Source organism: Cydia strobilella, chromosome 2 (assembly GCF_947568885.1).
Source record: "Cydia strobilella chromosome 2, ilCydStro3.1, whole genome shotgun sequence".
In the NCBI taxonomy this organism is placed as follows: Eukaryota; Metazoa; Arthropoda; class Insecta; order Lepidoptera; family Tortricidae; genus Cydia; species Cydia strobilella.
The window spans coordinates 10,404,817-10,420,565 of NC_086042.1; the positions used below are offsets into that span (position 1 = coordinate 10,404,817).

The following is a 15,749-nucleotide window of genomic DNA, read 5'->3' on the forward strand; positions in this document are numbered from 1 at the left end:
TTTTTTAGTTATAGGCTGCATGTTTCATTAACAATTAGGTACCTACTGATATTATACACTAGTGTTAATGTTCCAATAATTCTTTCTCTTGACCCTGCCCAGGACTACAGCCTACATGACCTCATGTCAACTAGTATTTGGACTAGTCACATGACTTAAATTATTAACTTGTAAATATGAGTATCAGCTTCATCCCCGCTGCTGCTGTATAAAGGTGTAGCTTGCGCGTGCGCACGGCTTAGTCCTCAGCAAGCCGCGCCGGTGGTGGCACCCGCGTAAAGCTCATACTACAGTACAGTACCTAAAAAACCTATTTAGGCAGTTCTCGTGTAACGAAAGTGGTGGTGCTTCGATTACAATTATAAATTCTAGGTAAGTGGTTGGCTTACTATGGAACTCAATAAACATAGGTATCTAGGGTTCCCATTCGAGATACTGTTCCCATTAATTAGACACCCGTACTTAATAAAAAAAATGCATTAACATTTTTAATGTTAAGAAAACGATGTTTTTTAGTATATGTCGGTCTTAAGAACTATGGATTTTATGCTTCCTTTAAAAAGATAACTGCTTTAAACAATTTGTTTATATTATGGGTTTTGTCATGTACAGATATTTTATCGTCTAGGTACCTACAATTTGTTTAGTAAAACTTATTCAAATGTCAATAACAACATTCTCCAGTTTAAGTGCTTTTAAACTTATAGATCTTACTTATTTAATGAGTTTGACGAAGAATAAATTACAAATACCTACTGTTAATCCCTACTAATATCAGATTAAAAAGTTTTCTAGCAAACTAAGTTTAAGTGTCGCTATAAATTATAACTTTCAGCTGTGGACTCTAAACAGACTACTGACACTTTGTGAAAATGTTGGTTTACACCGCCTTGACGATATTGTGATCTAATATGATTTGAGCGTTAGGTAAATAATATATTATTATTTATTATGATCCGGAACGCTGGGCGCACAGCGCACTAGCTTATTGTTTCGTATATTATTTTTAATAAAAAAATGTCTGTTTAATAAACAGAAGACGCCCTTGTCAATACTTAATACGTACCTAATAAAACTATTTTCAATATCTCATGAAAATCATATTTTAGCAACATGCGACCAAGATAAATTTATGAATCAAAAATAGTCATCTCATTGCTGTCCAAATTCTCAGTAATACATATCTTACATGTCTTCTTATGTCAAAAAGTTATACAAAATATATATTAAGTATATTGCTCATACTATTAAAAGGGATTATTAAATTCTTACCAAACAAGTACCTATAGCTTAAAAGGGCCTATGTAACGTACCTAACTACGTAAGCCCTCTTTAAGATTGAAAGTGATCCTAAGTATATGCAATATGAGTAGCCGGCAGTGTTCCCATTTGAGCAGCCTCAGGCTCTCAGGCTAACGATACAGATTTGTCTGGCGTGGCGTAAGTCGCATTTTTCTCACCATAGTTACCATACCGCTGCTTGCATGTTATGATATAAGTTACGACCGTAAAATGTGCCGTACTGTGCTCTAATATTTGCTCCAAAAATAGTTTTTTTTTAAATTATTATATGTGGTATATTGATATACATATGTATATGCCAATTTAAAGTAGACTATCACTACTATCACGTTGTAAGGATATAGTTTTAATACCTATCTTTATAAAAATCTGTTGGAGCACAATCATCCAGTGGGGAGCGAAAAAGGTACATTATACGGTACTCAATTCAACTAACACATACTTGCGACTTATACGGCAAGAAGAACCCTTGTATACAAATTTTTATGCTGCATACAAACTTATATGCTGCAGAGAAAAGGAACCCGTAATAAATAACTAATGGTGTTGCCAATGATAGGCAACAGTCTATATGAATTACCAAAGAGCGATCTCTTCCAAACAATTTTCAATTGGATGAAAAAAACCGGCCAAGTGCGGGTCGGACTCGCGCACAAAGGATTCCGTACCATCACGGAATAAAACAGCAAAAAAATCACGTTTGTTGTATGGGAGCCCCATTTAAATATTTATATTATTCTGTTTTTAGTATTTGTTGTTATAGCGGCAACAGAAATACATCATCTGTGAAAATTTCAACTGTCTAGCTATCACGGTTCATGAGATACAGCCTGGTGACAGACGGACAGACGGACAGACAGACGGACAGCGGAGTCTTAGTAATAGGGTCCCGTTTTCACCCTTTGGGTACGGAACCCTAAAAATCAAGAATGGATAAGCTCCCCGCGCGCGACACGATGCGTCCACACCGGCGGAACATACGTAACGTTCATTCATGTACTAGCGTGTCCGTGCGTAGGTATTTCTATTCAGTTTCGCCCACAATTTTTATCAGTTAACAAAGTTCAATGAAATTCACAATATATTGCCTTAGCCTAGCACAAAAAAAACCGGCCAAGTGCGAGTTCGTTTAACTCGCGCACCGAGGGTTCCGTACAAACTTTGAATTTTCTCATGTAACTATAAATATCTGGGAGACCGATATCAAAAAATACTCAAAAATGCGCGTTTTCCCAGAGATAAGATCTAGCTAGATCGATTTTTCGCCCTCGTAAACCCCCATATAGCAAATTTCATCGCAATCGTTAGAGCCGTTTCCGAGATCCTCGATATATATATATATATATATATATATATATATATATATATATATATATAAAAAAGAATTGCTCGTTTAAAGGTATACGATGACGAAAGACTTGACCAGAAGCACAATTGTAATGGCTAAGCATAATTGGCTAACTAATTTGCGCGACCTGTATGTATGTTAGTTTTTCAGGGTTTTTTTTTTATCATGTGATTCGATTTTGGCAATTTTTGATGAAAGAAGGTGTTTATCGTGTAATCTCATAGAAATTTCAATTATAATAAATACCCGCAAAGTGGCTTAAATTGCAAATTAAATTAGTAAATGTTTTTTGATAATTAAAAAAAGTTTTCTAGATAGAAGTGTGATTATATTTTTCCTGTAATTTTCATGATAATTTTATTACTGTGTAAAAATTTCATAATTATTCGTTGGTGAACTTCGGAGATAAGGGAAGGGGGGGAATGGTATTTTTTTTACATTTTCCTTCATAACGCCATTTTTTTTTACTACGAAAAAAAAAATGCTTTGTAATGTTTAATTTGAGCTCTTTCAAATGATATCCCACTTGACCTGGTAACTAGAGTTTGAAATTTTGCCCCCTCTTTAAATTGGGTATTTTCCATAATTAATAAAAATATTTAAAAAGAATACACTTCCAAGATTTCTGGGTTAGCGTTGTTCATAACTTCCAAATTTCAAATCGATAGCTTAAGAAATTCGAGATATTTAGCAATGTGACAGACAGACAGACAGACAGACAGACTGACAGAGTCTCGCCATAAGGGTTCCTTTTGTACCTTTTTGGTACGGAACCCTAAAAACAGAAATTTTCTAATGACATTAATCTCGCCGTAATACTCTGGAGTCTAACTTACTTTTCTTCGGCACGAAGCACAATTCATAAATTATTATTCCCTATATTAAAAAATAATAAAACACAGTTGATACAATGCTTCCGTCTGTTTGTTACCTCTTTCTATAACTATATCGTTTGTGTCTTTGCTTTTGACGTAAGCTATAAGTAAAATAAATATAATATAATAATAACCTGAAATTGCGAAACTATATCGTTACCTGTAGTTTATTATCTTTAACCTGTTATTGTTTTATTAATACTTACAACCTTTGTTTAGTTAATGAATAGCAAATGAGAAAATTCCCATGCAAAAACCTTTATATAATAACATCGTTATATACCGTACACTTTTGCACCATACTCCTAATATAATAAAAAAATGTAAATTATATAATTATCTTTGACGTAGTTTGCTTCATAACTAGCAAATATAATATATAGGATAGAGGGTTACTGTCATAGTAAATTTTGTTCTCACAGTAAATTTACTGCCATCTATCGACACACGATTAAAACTAAAAATGAAATGTATATAGACATGTCTTTTTTTTATTCGTATCTATTATTTTTAATGATTTTGACCCGTTCTTTCACTGATACGAGTTAAGATTGTTAAATATCAAACGGGGTCGTCAACGCCATCTAGCCGAGAATAGGCCAAAGGTGTAGGCGCCATTTATCTGAGAATCATTTTTCCTTGATTTCCGTGGCACGTTTTTTCCTTAGACTTTATTCATCTTATACGGAGTTACATAGGTCTTTGATAACTAGTAACAGTAGTAACTATGTATAAGTAGGTAATTTACAGGAAATGTTCCACATCTTTGGAATATTTTGACAGGGATTAATTATAGTTATTTGTTATACAAGGGTGCAAAGTTTTATTTTACCCGCGAGTGTGGAATTGAAACTGTTTCAACACACGAGAAGTAAAATACATTTGCATCCGTGTGTAACACAAAACTTTTCCCCTTACTATAGCGAGGAAAGTGCAACATCCACAGGCGTTAGATCATCTTCATCACTGGAATCACTAATTTTTTTACGATATTATAACAGAAAACACTAGAAATTCTGATTTTTACGTGAGTCGGTGAGAAGAACAGTAAAAAAATTGTTGACAATGCTGACATTTCTGTTCTGACGTATGAAATGTCAACGATGCGTTTTGAAATTGCATCGACTCAACTTGTGCGTTCAGAATTATATTTAACATCATTATAAAAAATCTAACGTTTCTTATGGAATTTTAAGGTTTATGACTTAAAATTATTAAATAAAGCTAAATTTGGTATTTTTTATTAGATTCTCAAACCATTTATAATTAATATCGAACGAACCATTATTATGAGCGTTTTACGTTTTGTTATCTGTCAAGCTACTTAAACACGCTCCATCCAAGGTCAAATTACTTTCCCCACTAGTGGATAAAATGCGTTTTTCCCCGCTTGTTTTAAAGGATAAAAGACGGCTTTCCGAGCTAGTGAGGGGAAAATTTTATTTCCAGTTATTCAAGATGCCACTTGAAAAAAATCAAGGTTTAAAACTTTGATTCCGTGAGCAATAATAAAATTTCTAATATAGTATATGTATATATATATATATATATATATATATATATATATATATATATATATATATATATAATATGTATAACCTTAAAACTTATAATTAGGTACTTGGCAGAAATACCTACCTATCGAATTGCAATTGCAAGTGTTAGGTAACGCCTCTTTAGACCTTCTACAGAGTAATTACTCGTATAATTCGTAGATCCGACTTCTGAAACAATAATGATCTAGCAGAAGAGAATGACTCTATTGACTCTGTCTTATTTTTAAACCTTAATAACCTTGAAAACCTTGTAGAATTAATATCTTGATAGTATGATTCGTAAGTACAAATTGAAGTAGGTATTACCATAAATAACTTCCTATCCTACTTGTAAAAGTGGGAAGTTATTATGGTTATACTTCTTCAATTTTCAAGAAGTACAAGTACTTCAGTGATCCATATGAACCTAAAAGTGTAAATAAATACTTATTGCTTTTTATATACATTTCTTATTTAATATAAATTCAATCATTCGATTGAACTTTTACTGTGACGAATTAAGTACCTATTAGCTACAATCGGACAGTTCGGGAGAACCTAATCGAATCAAGATTAGCTACAATCGGACAGTTCTGGAGAACCTAATAGAATCAAGATTAGCTACAATCGGACAGTTCTGGAGAACCTAATCGAATCAAATATTAACTACAATCGGACAGCACACGATTATCACGGTTGTGATTCGCTTACAAAGGCTTGTCAAGCCGAGACAATGTCAATCGCGGTTATCTGTTACAAGTACTAATACAATGCCTTATTATTTTTCACTCGCACGTTTTTCCTCGACACGGTTACGGCTGGGTAGGAAACGCGTTGTGAAAGACACCTGGGTTTGTACAACTCATTGTAAATAGCTTAATATTATCTATTCTACCGTTACGTTACACTGTCGTCGTTAAGGAAAACCCAATGAAATCAATATGGTTGTCTACATAATTATCTAGACAATTAGGTACAGTCACGAACATAAACACGTTGGCACATTTTTGACCTTATAACATTTGCATAATGGGCTGGTTGTCTCTGTAACTTACCTACGTACGCTATATTTAGATCGAGGGGTTTTTGTAACTAACTAACTACTTACCTATTTAGTTCGATTTACTTCTCTAACATGCTTCAGAGACATTTTTAAATTCTTCAAATTTGACATACAGGTTGACCTTAGCCATTGGCCAAACCCTGAAATCCCGCGTAGGGTTACTTCTCAGGAATGCTCTAACGTTAATGTTTTTTTTAATTAGAACAAAAGATAAAATCATTAATTTTCAAACAAAAATTAATTCTAATGATCGACAACAAAAAGAAACATACTGTATTAATCAATATTAAATACACGTATTTTTAGCCGAAAAACGCTCGACATGTTTCACTCCGTACCGAGGAGTGACCTGTTATTAGGTAATATATTATCGTAGGTACTAAAACTTGAATACGTAGTATTTTATCTGTCACTGTCACTGTCAGTAGCTAAGAAACCGCAAAGTCTGCTTTATTAAATAACGATGTAAATAATGTATTTTCTTAGAAAACGTTAGGTATATCGTTATACGTTACCGATTCTAAATAACAGAAAGCGAAAGTGTTTCCAATAAAATAGGTATATAAATATGTATAGTAGCATTTATTTACAACAGTTTCCCGATACAATCGTTTTTACCTAAACTTAGTATTTTCAAAAAAATCATTGGTTGTGTTATTTGTGTTAGATATGTAAAATCCAAGACAAATTTACGAGGTGTACGAGTCTGACACGCACTTAGTAGTTTTTTATCCACAAAACAAAAACAGGCACAGTTGGTAATTAACATCAAAGACTGCTGTACATTTAAAATATTAGTGCGAGTCTCTCCGTATCTAATCGGTCTAAATTACTTCTTATCATTCTGAAAAGTCACCTTAATGTGCACAATTCAATGCACTGCACACCACGTAACCAGTAATGTTGCAGCTGCATTATTATAGCCGTACCAGAATTATAAAAAAACAAAAATAGTATTTAGGAGGTGTTATAACGCTGCTAAATTGCTTTTGGCTTGTATCTGATCGGACTCAATCGATTCTTAAATTAAATTTTAATAATTGAAGTTTTTGCTCTGTACAATGTAAATAATTAAATGCTGAAAATGCAAATTGTCACGTAACGTTTCGGGTCAGTTGCTGTAATAACAGGGCATTCAGTTGCTTGAGGATAGAAAGTGTCCACAATAGTTATATACTGTCAATATACTGTCAACTAAAATAATAGCTGTTGTGACATAAACAAATGTATTTGAAATTCGGTCAGTGTCACCCGAATTCCATTTTCGAATGCATTGCAGCGCTGTATTCTGCCGCCTTAAGGAGAAAAACCATAAGTGACAATTTTTGCGAAATTGAGTTATTGACACCCTCGAAATCAGGAAGAAAAATGTGATTTTTCAATCTAGCAGTTATTTCTTTATCTCTAACAGGTCAAGATTTAGACAAGCATAACTACACGCCATTTTGGTAAAGTTAGTTCCTTTTTGAGAAAGAAAAAGCATAAGTTTATATTCATAGACAGAAAAGTACTAAAGTGACGACTTGTGTTTTTTTCCCTTTTGTGTTGAATTTAAGCCCAACATCTATTTCATAAGAAGAAAAACCATAGTTTAGTATTACATAAAATTTCTATGAAATAAACCCTTAATTTGACAAAAATGTTCATTTTTGTTAGTAAAAAAATATTATTAGTCATAACTCTTGGAACCTAAAAAAACATAAGTTGCACATTATGTTTTTTCTGTCTCGTATGACTCTTCCTTATGCTTTTTCTGCTTAGTGTCGGTTTCAAAAACAGTGAACTTGTGGTTTATTTCTTAAACATTGTTGTCAGTTATGCTTTATCAGGCTAGTAGGTAGTCCCCCTCCGGTCTCCTCAAAGACAGATTTCGGGCGGTTCACTTGGCGCGCGCGGCTTGATCGGTTTTTTTCCTTTGGAAGAGGTTGCGAGTACGACGCAGTACGCACGTATTAATACTCCTGCCTATTTTGAAAAACATGAGAAGTGTTAACGTGTATTGGTGTACCGCATTCTGTTTCAACCTTAGATTTTAATACAAAAGGACATTTTTGCAGGTAAAAATTTTGGCTTGGCATTTGGTTTCAGTCTCAGGGTTATATTTGCCTTTTTAAAACTACCCCAGCTTGGTTCAAATACAAAAGAGCTCTTTTTTATTTTCTCTAGATACGCCTAGCTGTTTAGTTGGAACATCTAGACACGCGGCAGCGTGTCCAGCCAAGTTAAAAGAAAAAGTAGCAACCGTGTGTAATATTACACAAACCATTTCGAGCTACTTTTGACCCCTTCATAACTTGAAACCTTTATATAACCTGCACATATGAAAATTGGCACATTTGTTCAAGCCTATTATATTTAGCTTGTCTAGAATACGAAATTTGGGTTGGGTATATTTGTAGCACCTAATGGCAATGTGTCATAAATGTTACTATTTAATTTTGTTATCAAGAGAGAGACCTTTTTTTCTTCCGAAATGTCATGTAATAACTTGTAATTATAACAATTCAGTTGTTCATCGTAACTCCTCCAATTTCCACCACAAATTTTTTCTAAACTCGTAATACGGAGCATGACTGGTGAGACATCTTAATGTTTTTGATTTTTTCTTATTCTGGAAACAATTTTCGTAAGTCGACGATACTCTGATTTGAGCCTGGCGATGATCGTAATTGTTTTATGAGTTGCGATAATGTATCCTTTGTTAATTCTTGTATTACCACTTGCAATTTTTATTTTAAATTCCTCTAGTAGTGACATTATCGATCTTTAGATTGTACCTCATTTTCATTACATTATTACCTAAAGATCTCTAAAAGCATCTGTACTTAGTGGAATCTAGTTGTAATAAATTTGAGTTTTGTATTACATTATTACTATTATTAAGGGTATCTCAAAGAATTAGTAATTACTTAGTGCAATCAAATTGTGGTTAAGTTTAGTTTTGTGTTACATTATTACTCAAAGATTTCTAAAAGTATCTTATTTGTTTTCTTTTAATACATAATTTTGATTCCTCATCGTATTTTTATGAATTCCTTTAACGAGATAAATCATAATTTGATTACTTTAACTAAGCAAAAAAACCACAAAGTACCCAATTGTGCTTTTTCAGCTTCTAGATCGATTAGTAACATAAGCACAACTGTGTACTTGTGCTTTTATTTCTTAGACATCATAGTGCAAAACTAACACAAAAAACATAAGTACGCACTTATGTCATTTAATCTGAGTAAAGATATTTTTATTCTATTTGTTTTACGAGGTAGTAACTATTTTTTCTAAATAACTTATTTAAATAAATAGATAATCGAATAATTTATAATGCATAAAAATTCTACACTATTTCTTTGTTCATTAACAAAAGTTTCAACTTTGTACTTAGAATTTAACCTATTTGAACAGGAGCGCAAAGTTTTTTGGCTTTTTCTCGAAACTTACTTTTTGTCAGTTATGGTTTTTTTCCTTGAGACGGCAGAATTGCAGTCGGTTGCATTGCCGCGGGAATTAGTGAATGTCCTTAACACCTTGGTGGTTACTAGACGCCTATAGGCGTAATGTCATTGTTTTTTCTATTGTGTTTGGAGCATATAGTGTTAATAAATTGAGTGACAGTCGCGCACACGTTTCGCCGCTATTGGAAAGTTCAAATCGGTCACTCACCTTATCTTTGACATTGGCAGTGACATTCGCCATTTTCCGCGTCAATACCTACCGCCTTTTGCAATGTCGGGTGAGTGAGTACAAACATCAATCTCTAGAATAATATTTGATAAAAATCCATTATATTCGTTTATTTTATCTAATAAATTGTTTACTAGAGACAAAGAGATAAAAATACCGACCTATAAAAACAAAGGGGAAAAGAGTTTAAGATCAATTGAAGCTTTTCTAAAGATGATGATACAGAGAGGTTTACTAGGAAAGTAAGAACCTACGTGTTACTACGTCTACTTGCTTGAGCGTTGTTAGGTTACGAAATTCTATAACCCTATTGAAATTCCGTTTGCCCCGGCCCCATTCAAAATGTATGTATACTTGTTCATGTAAGCGTCATCTTACCCTATGGGGGTCTTAACAAATACTTAATATCTTCAGTTCGTTGCTTTGCGATCTTATTTGAATACATTAGTACTCGTACCTGATGTTTAATTAAATAACAAACCTTGCAAGTAAAGCCTGACCAAGTATATATAATCATTGTCAAGAGGGCGCTGTTCATTCTCATGTATAGGGTGACAGTTCAGTATAGTATGAAAAAATTAGTTCCAATGAAATTCCGCAACATGGCGCGTGATCATATATTCCTGGTCAGGCTTTACTTTGTAATATAAGGCGAACTCTGCGTCATAACTATCTGTCCTGCGTTTTCATCCGATTTTTACTTGAACTTGTATTGATGTGTTGTCTGAATAAATGATTTCTATTCTATTCTAACTTTATTTTCATTGCTGCATCGGACAGATTATTCAGGCATGGTATTTAGAACAAAAACATGCACGCATTCAGCCGCGCTTTCTTTATACGGGTCTCTAGTCAACATCACAAAATAAGTGCGAGTCGGACTCGCGCACAAAGGGTTGCGTACCATTACGCAAAAAACGGCAAAAAAATCACGTTTGTTCTATAGGAGCGCCACTTAAATATATATTTTATTCTGTTGTTAGTATTTGCTGTTATAGCGGCAACATACATACATCATCTGTGTAAATTTCAACTGTGTAGCTATCAGGGTTCAAGAGATACAGCCTGGTGACAGACGGACAGACAGACAGACAGCGGAGTCTTAGTAATAGGGTCCCGTTTTTACCCTTTGGGTACGGATAGACCATTTTAATAAGAGCATGAGGGCGTAACATCTTTAAATAAACATCCAAAACCAGTTCACATTTACGAGTACAATTTGGAGAGATCCGCTTATATAATTTTTTGTTACCCTCGCGGTATTCTGTCAATTTATGGCGAATATCTTGACTTTTACGCGTCATTACATTTCTTTCCTTCCAAATTAGTTATTCTTTTTCGTGACGAGGGTCGAAATATATAAATAATTTACTACTAACGGGATCTCTCTTTGTCGACTAACATTCGCAATAAATTGCCACAAACGGGTAGTGTGCTAGTGTGGGATAAACCCAGATTTGAATTTAACATGTCCAAGGGGTTTCAGAGTTGATTAGGTCGAGTACGTGTCCATTCTCTTCCTAGGTCCCGTTTTAGGTTCGATGAGTCAGCTTTAATTTGTAAGACGTACCTATTACAAATAACAGGCTCATTCGAACGTACCCTGACATCAGAATGATATATCTATCTAAATATTGTTGAGCCTCGTTGAGCTTTCAGTGGGACTAATTCAATTTGTATGAGATTATCCCACAACATTTATTTTAGGATCGCCGAAAGAGAACTCTACGACTGCGACATGCCTACATTAATCTACAAAATGGAATGGAATGGAACTAAATGGAAGCATAAACATAAAGATTTAAATGGCGCTAACGTCTATACGGATTCAGCAGAAAATAAGTAGGTGCCTAGCTTCAAAAGCTCAGAGTACAAACCAACATGATTTGATAAATTATAGATTTTCATCTTTAAATAATACTAAATAAATAAGACCGGTTGTCTAAAATAAAGCGAAATATTTGGGGTAAGGTAGACATTTATTTCAATAACCCAAACGCCGAGAATAGGCTTGTGTCAGTCACGTGGTTCGCGAGTCTCGGAAGAGAGTACCAGGCGGAGTATATTATTATACCATGATTACGATCATTATCACAATCCCTACAAACTCGCAAAATCAAATTAAAGTTGGTTTGTACTGTCATCATTTGATTCACATCAAAAGCCGGATTATTGTGGGAGCTATATTTTGAAGCCAATTTAGATAACAATTTCCTTAAGCAACAGATTTGAGATATGGCAGCTGTGGTTAACTTATTCATGTTACCTTGACAGTCGTCACCCGTATTTTACGTAAGTAGGTATTACGTAAAAAGAGAGTAAAACGAGTTCGTTTACTGACTGTGCCTTTCTTCGCGCACCGATCGCCTTGAACGCATGATCACGTGCACTGGAACACGGTTCAGTTTATTTTAACAACAGCTCGTAACATGACGATCGTATGAACACTTTTTATGAAACATTAAGAGGAAAGGGTACGACCGCTTCTTCATACAAAGGTAGTCCTTAATTTCCTCTCTGGATATTAACATTGTAAAAATAATTTTTACACAATTTTATGTACATATGAACGTAGCTATGCCCATGTTTGACTTTTTTCCATTTAATTGATTAATAAGTATAATAGTTAGGAGCGAGAAACAAATGCTATACAATTTTTTAAATGCTTCTAAGTTATAATAGTTATTTGTTATACAAGGGTGCAAAGTTGTATTTTACCCGCGAGTGTTTCAACACACGAGAAGTAAAATACATTTGCGCCCGTGTGTAACACAAAACTTTTCACCTCACTATAGCGAGGAAAGTGCAACATCCACAGGCGTTAGATCATCTTCATCACTGGAATCACTCATTTCTTTACGATATTATAACAGAAAACTCTGGAAGTTGTGTATTTTTACGCGAGTCGGTGAAAAAAGGTTTTAAGTAAAAGAATTGTTGACAATGTTGACATTGCTGATGTATGAAATGTCAACGATGCGTTTTGAAATTGCATCGACTCAAATTGTGCGTTCAGAATTATATTTAACATCATTATAAAAAAACAAACGTTTCTTATGGAATTTTAAGGTTTATGACTTAAAATCATTAAATAAAGCTAAATTTGGTATTTTTTGTTAGATTCTCAAACCATTTATTTAATGATAATTAATATCGAACGAACCATTATCGTGAGCGTTTTACGTTTTGTTATCTGTCAAGCTACTTAAACACGCTCCATCCAAGGTCAAATTACTTTCCCCACTAGAGGATAAAACGCGTTTTTCCCCGCTTGTATTGAAGGATAAACGACAACTTTCCGAGCTAGTGAGGGGAAAATTATCTTATAATTTAATTTAATACCTATTTAGTTAATAAAAAAATGGAAAAAGTCAAAGGGAAGGTGCATAACTGTGGTTTATATGTATGTCTACATCAAATTGTGTCAAAATATTTTAGGTAGGCAATTAGGTACTCGTATGTTAATATCCGAGAGGAAAATGGGCACTACATTTGTATGAAAAGGCGGTTTCGAGGCGATTGTCCACTTTCGTCTTAACGTAAAGTCTGTATAGTAGTATTATATGGACTAACTGTAAAGTGGCTACATGGAAAAGACAACGTCATCTTAACTATAAAAATACTTACTGTCAAATTGTAACCATGTGCCCTCGATCGAGTATACAGGGTGGAAAAAAATAATGGGCCCTGGAGGGAGTGCCTTAAAAACTTAAGTTAGCTCATTTTACTTAAAGGAAACATTCTTTTATTAAAAAAAACAAATCTGCATTCAAAGATTTTTCTTTTATTTTTAAATTTTACTTCTCTAAAAATATTCTTGAGTACTAAATATTCGATTTTATGGATATTTTGTACGACAGACGAGTGTAAGACCTAATGTTTCTTGTTATCATTAACATATATTAACTGTATCGACTAGTAGAATAAAATAGAGGGTGTTTATTTTTTGGAATTTTTAGTCTGTTCGATCCCGGGCGAGACAAGCGAATTGAAAAAAAAAAATCTTTGGATGCAGTTTTATTTCTTTAAAAAAAAATAAGAGAATGTTTTCTTTAAGTAAAATGAGCTAACTTAAAGTTTAAAGTTACTTTCCCTCCAGGGCCCATATTTTTTTTCCGCACTGTATAGCATATGTCTTGTTTGTATGTCTCAACTACCGTGCTCTCTATCTACCGAATCCTATCACAAGTACCACATGAAACTTACTCCGAGCTCCGCCTGTTTATTTTCTCGTGGATATTCCGTGCTTAAGTATTACAATATAAACGAGATGCGATGATAGGTAATGTAGTTTCCGTTCAATGTTAGCGGTTATATACTTTGCGTGTGATTTCTTCTAGGGAAATGAGCGTGGTTAGATGTAAGAAATTATGTAACAGTGAGTTAACATGTGTAATCCAATTAATAATGATAGGTACATAAGCATACGTATGTTGTATTTTTATGCCGCCTATCGTAACGTAGGTGCTATTAGAATATAGAATAGAATTAGAATACACCGTGGGCCCCAGTAACCCGACAATTTTTAACCACGCATTAATGAGGCCATAATGAGCCAAAAATGTTATTATATGACCTTTGGTGAAATTCGGCAAAAAAAAATTTTTTTTTGTGTTTGGTTTCTGCACACAACTATTGACATATATTAAGGGCACTAAGAATGGTGCTAGTTCAGCGGTGTCACTCACGAATTCGAGCTAATTGTGCAGTCTAACGCAACTAGTTACGACCAATCGCGCGCGTGATGCGAACTCATCAACCAGTCGCGTCGTGGCGTTAGACTGCACGATTGGCTCGAATTCATATGCGTGACCCCGCCGCTTTACTGGTACCATTCATAGTGCCTGTAAGGCCCGTCTTTATCAAGTAACATATAAGTATTATAAGTCAATGCACACGGTAAGTCATTTCTTTTTACATTTTCGCGAAAAAAATAATTACAACGAATAAGTAGTTTTTTTTATTTACCGTTTTTTTTTTTGAGTTTCCTTTAAAACTTAAATGTCTGTCAGCAGGCATGTCTAAACCAAGACACATAGTGGCAGCGTCGAAGCCAAAAAGTGAGTTATTACAGTTTTTTTTTAAAAGAATTGTCATTATCTCTAAAACGACCGATTTTAGAAAACTTTGTATGATTATTCGAGCCCACGGTGTAAAATTGAAATATTTTTATTTAAATCGCACTGTTGTTTACGAGGGTGTCGCATGATCGAATTACTACGCTCTCAATGAATCTGTTTTTTTACTATAAAATACGGCTTATTTTCATCATTCATCAGTTTGGCGAATTTCGACAGAAGAATCCTATACCTAATATTGGGTAAAATAAAAATTAACAATTATCAAAGATTAAACTAAATTTTCAATTTAATATTTAGAGTCAAGTTAAGTTAAGTTAGTGGTCCTTATTAAACCGTCAGCTCATCTAATTTATTATATAATTAATTTCTATTTTCAATATCAAGTATCTTTTTGTTATATTTTAAAGTATATAATATTACATCGAGGTAATTGGATACAACTTAATCTTATTTTTATACTTGCTTATTTGATCTTTACTTTTAAAATACTCGCATTTTATAATTTAATAGGCAAATAGAAACCAGTTAAGTAAATAAAGACTATACAACTATACATAGCCGCGACAATTGTCAATGTTGTAGATATGACATTAAATAGACCTACATTTTGAATTTTTTTTGTTATATATTTGCCTGTGAAAACTGCCACTATGTGACTTATATTTTAAAAACGTACCTAAAATTGGACTTATACCGCAGTTATAATCACAAAAGTAGATTTAAAATATAATAGTTTTTGAGCCCTAAGAAAAGTTTTAAAATGTTAAAACTAGATAGCGCTATAAAATAAAAATATGCCTGAAAAGCTTTTATTATGAAATAACATTATTTAAACGTATTATATAGCGTATATAATTTAAAATA

The 15,749-nt window shown here is 33.5% G+C and overlaps 1 protein-coding gene across 2 annotated transcripts in view; it reads left to right on the top strand.

Annotated features, from left to right (window-relative positions):
• Positions 1–233: 233 nt before the first annotated feature.
• LOC134751727 (peroxidase-like) overlaps positions 234–15,749 on the top strand; it is a 99,851-nt gene continuing 84,335 nt past the window's right edge. For both annotated transcript variants that reach the window (XM_063687173.1, XM_063687181.1), the window contains exon 1: positions 234–372. The gene's annotated coding sequence lies outside the window, so the exon portion shown is untranslated. The remainder of the gene's footprint in view (positions 373–15,749) is intronic.